At 36.6% G+C, this 4,631-nt stretch overlaps 1 long non-coding RNA gene across 1 annotated transcript; it reads left to right on the top strand.

The window, feature by feature from the left end:
• Positions 1 to 874: 874 nt before the first annotated feature.
• LOC125505351 lies at positions 875 to 3,490 on the top strand. The gene is made up of 2 exons (XR_007282118.1): positions 875 to 1,096; positions 2,206 to 3,490. It is a non-coding gene; the product is annotated as an uncharacterized LOC125505351 (long non-coding RNA).
• Positions 3,491 to 4,631: the final 1,141 nt, after the last annotated feature.

Below are 4,631 nucleotides of genomic sequence, written 5' to 3'. Positions count from 1 at the left end.
ACTACCTCCTCTGGCTGAATTCTGAGGATGAGGGGTGTGGTATACTTTGTATCCCTAGAAACTGATAAAGGACTCATTGGTGAAGTGAGTCTCTGAGATAATATATATGTCTATTTTTTCTATGTCCAGGACTGCTTGCAATTCTTCTTTGTGTTGCAAGAGTCCATTGGCATTCCACTCTATAATCTTGAGGCTACTTAGTATTAAAAATTATTTGAGATAGGTTCTTTGGCCCTATATTCAAGTCTGCTAATCCGTTTATCCATTTTTATTAATTTCTCCATTATTTGTTCAAGAGAGTTTTGGATGGAAACGTTTTGGTCTTGTTGTTGTGTTTGATTTGTACTAATAATCAATTCAGGCTTACCAGTAACTGCTTGATTGTAGGTGTTTTGTCTTGCACTTATGATGCCTTTCTGCACTGGTACGTTATTCCTCTGTGGCTGCTGAGGACTGGTTTCTTGTTGCGTTTTGTATGGAGTTCATTAAAATTTATAATATTGTCCACTATGATAGGCGGCGGTGCTTGAATTTTTTTAGGCTTTTCTACATTCTACCTATTGGTTTGTTGTTGTGGTGGTGTAAGCGAAGTATCCATATTCCTTTTCTTCCAATTTTTTGTACGAATCGATTCTGTCTCCCTTGCTAACTCCTCTTCATTGGTATGATATTCACCTGTCCCTCTTTCTTTGGCTTTGCTAGGCAGTTTCTTTTCTATATTTGAATATTTTATGTTCAATTCTTCATACATTTTATGTATTTTATCCAACTGGGATTGTAGTTGTTCCACCTTGTATGTAGCATTCATTTTTTCTTGCTCAGGTGATTTCCAGCTATTGTATAAAATTTCGTCATTTTGGGTACGTTTATATTTTTCTAATAATATCTGGCTTGTTTGCATTGCTGGGGACTGGGGACTAATAAAATACATTTCCTTTATCAGTGTTTTTTTAAATATCTCGCGATAACTTAAACGACTTTGGCACGGTCGCCGGACACCACTCGCCGAGGATGATATCCTTTAATATCAATTTTATTCACGATAAGAGAGCGAACAAATCACTTGTTCACTGTTCAAACGTAGAAAACTACACATGTAAGTAAAATAGTAATTAAAAATATTTAAGTATCTGAACAAAGAATTCTAGCCTCTTCCCAAATTTGATTGTCCTGACTTGTTTTAAAGTGTTGCAATTGTGACGTATTTTAGTGTGTGATATGATGAGGCTGTTGACGAACTGTGATTTGCGTGTTTTTTAAATTAGTGAATTTTTTTTTAACTATCTGTTGTTTTAGAAAAACTGATGATGGTGGAAAAATAGACCAAAACGTATTTTAATTGATAAATAGAAACAATAAATGACTGAAACCTAGGAATTAATTTTGATTTGGAATTAATATCAATATCACATGCATATAACTTTCTTCCTTCCTTACTGATCGTTTGAAATGTGGATTTCTATTCATCTTCCTTGTTTACTGGTTGTCAATATTGCGCGCAGAAAAAAAACGAAGGAGTTACCGAATCGCATTTAAAGTTTATCTAATGTGACAGAGACACATAGGTCGCAGTGCCTCTAAAGCACTCCGCTTTTCCGCGGGGAAATAAAAGCGCTCTCCTTTCGAAACTTTTTGGGTTTAGCTCTGAAAAATTGACAGCCGCGTTGAACGCTTTGCCATTTGGTATTAAATCAAACGAACTTTGCAGTGCGACAAAACTCACTCTTTCGTTTGAAGTATGATCAACTTGAAGTCTTAGATTACCTTAAGTTAGTCCGTAATAGAAATATACAGTTTAAGTATAAATTTATACAGGTACGTTGTCAGAAAATGTTGTTACCGCACATATTAATGATCTAATCTAGTGATCATAAAACAATTAAAAAGGCAGAAAGCACACAGTTTCTCTGAACGTGACGAAAATGTAGCAGGAATGACGAATAATATTCGTCTAATTGGAGTTAGTATCAAAAATTGAACTGCTAAGCACCGACATTCCTGCTTTCGAATTTCCTCTCCTATTTATGAACAAAAACTGTTTTCTGAAAATAAATAACTCTCGTTTTATTCTATTCTTGTAAGAATAGATTCAAATTTTCAAAATTCGTTGTCGCTCTATATCTTCTAACTTTGCGGAAGATCAAAGCATGGAACAAATAGCTCTTGTGCATTTTAATACGTTTAAAATATAGCGTATGTTTTTAGACATAACGCTATTATTACTACCCAGCAAACACACCTCGGTCCCTGAGACGTCCCACGGAAGTCATTACAGGATATAGGCCTAAGTCGTTAGGACGTCCCGGAACGTCCCCATTTTTACGTGGGAAGTCCATGGGGCATACTTTTGGGACTGTTCGGGCCATGTATGGGATGATCCTGTAAAGGTCAATTGGGACATTACTGTTATTATAGACGAGTTGTTTAGAGAAAATATGTGAAACGTTCTTAGGTTAATAGTCAACCGTCAAATTATTGCTAGGAACAAATATGTATAAAGTAAAAAAAAAACTTTCTGAAAACGGTGAAGGCAATTTTATAATTTAGAAAATTTAGGTTGGAAGATATTTAAAAGAAACAAAATACTGAACCAATAACACATACCTCCCCATACTTCAAAACGAACCAAAAACGTTTACGTATGGTATCAAACTAAACTTATTTTTGCTATGCTCTTCTATCTGAAACTGGTAAATTTAGTTTTTCCTTTTCAGTTTTTCCGGCGCGTTCCTGAGCCAATTTTGAGCTTCAATTTCAATGTCTTTTCGTGTTGGTATAAATAGCAAATTTTTGAGCAAACCATCTGTAATAAAAAATATATATTTTATCATTTATAAATCCAACTAAAGGTTCTTCAGCGATTTCTACTTCAGGCCTCGCCACCCATGTTAGAACATGTTCACTAAGTCTATTCGGATCACATCGAGGGTGAGGCAAAATCAGATTCTTAAGGCCCTGATTAGAATGTTGGCCTCATTAGAACATTGTAAACTATTTCATAATGTACTCGTTCAATATTCATTTATTTAATGGTGATATAAAGACTTCGCTTAATTTTTAGGGTATTAAGCATGGCTTTACGTTCGAAAGCATGAAAATTATAGCATACTTCTATACATATAAACGAATATCATACATGAAAGTGATAAAAATATAATTTAGCTACTTCCTTTGTCTGTAATAAAACAATAACACGTACGGAAAATCAAAACGCAGCAACTAAAATCTGCAACAACGAAAGCATGGACAAGAGACACCTAACCAAAGTTATCCGCCTCTTTGGCGTCTTTAACATGACATATGATTCATATGAAGAACTGTGAGACATGACAAAGCAGAGACAAGTAATAATTATGCCTTGTCTCTGTTAAAAGCCTGGGTAATCGGTTTAAATGATATGTATATTTTGTACATATGTATGATTTTGTTATGTGAAATGACTGTGTGATGGTATATACTTTATGAAGTGTGTAATAAAGTGTATAACTTTTTTGTCGAGCGTGCCTTTATTATTACGTATACGTCCTGTTCCTTACGTTCCTGAGAGCAAAAATAGAACGTTTCTGGGACGACTCGTATGGGATCTACATGCGATATTTCTGCGATACGAGGACGGCCTAGGGACATCCTACCAAGGATCATCCCATGCGATAAATAAAAAAAATCCAAAATGGAACGTCCCACGGACCATTTGTGTTTTCTGGGATATTATTCACAAAAATTATACATATCACAATCTAGCTCCCGATCGGCCTGCTCGCCCAAATATATAAGTTTTTGAACAAAATAAATACCACAAGGTTACATGCCAGACTGGATACCTATCAACCGAGAGAACAGGCTGGCGTTAGGTCCGGATTCGGAACTCACGATCACCTCTAGTTTATGAAGAACCTGATTGAAAAGCCGCTAGAATATAATAAATCGCTAGTTGTAGTGGTTCTGTATTACGATAAGGCTTTCTACACGGTAAACCAGCATGAGATGTTAAAATCATTATCCAGCTATCCTAAATTAGATTTAACCGGCCGTGAAAGCCCTCATAGTCTGATAAAACGCCTCTACGGGGAGGATACATCGAGACTGATTCGACAACTAGAAAATCTGCGTAAGAAGAAGGCGCACCTCCTGTGTTCACCTTCTTGAATATGAAGAGGTACTTCAGAACCAACCAGGCCAAGAATAGATATTCTCTATATATATCTACAACCGGGCGGAACGAGCTCTTTTAAGGGAACGGATACATGAAACCCGCCGAGATCTTGCACATATTGACAGTAGATTCTTACCTGTCAATATAGAACCAGCCAACAAAATGTACTGGATGCATTGGGAAAAAGTGGATAGATTAACAGCTGACCGAATGATGGTGCACGAAGCAGTAGCAACTAATCGCCAAAAGAAGAAGTTTGATGCGCTGATGGAACAGCTTTAAGGATCCAGCAAAACAAGACCATCACTCGAGGAGAACCAATGGAAGATTGTAGTCAACTTGACCAGCAAGGAACTTACTGGTGACGAACAAAGCGTGCTGGCCAAGGGAGGAAACTTTGCCATTGTACCGTCCAGGTTACCAGTAGAGGACATCATATCAAATGTAGAGAGTGGGATACGTTCGCTGCCCATTCAAA

The sequence above is a fragment of the Dendroctonus ponderosae genome, unplaced genomic scaffold, assembly GCF_020466585.1.
Source record: "Dendroctonus ponderosae isolate FM_Combo_2020 unplaced genomic scaffold, Dpon_F_20191213v2 Dpon_F_20191213_1, whole genome shotgun sequence".
Taxonomy (NCBI): domain Eukaryota; kingdom Metazoa; phylum Arthropoda; class Insecta; order Coleoptera; family Curculionidae; genus Dendroctonus; species Dendroctonus ponderosae.
Note: the sequence above shows the minus strand (reverse complement) of the source record. Positions and strands in the feature narration are given on the sequence as shown.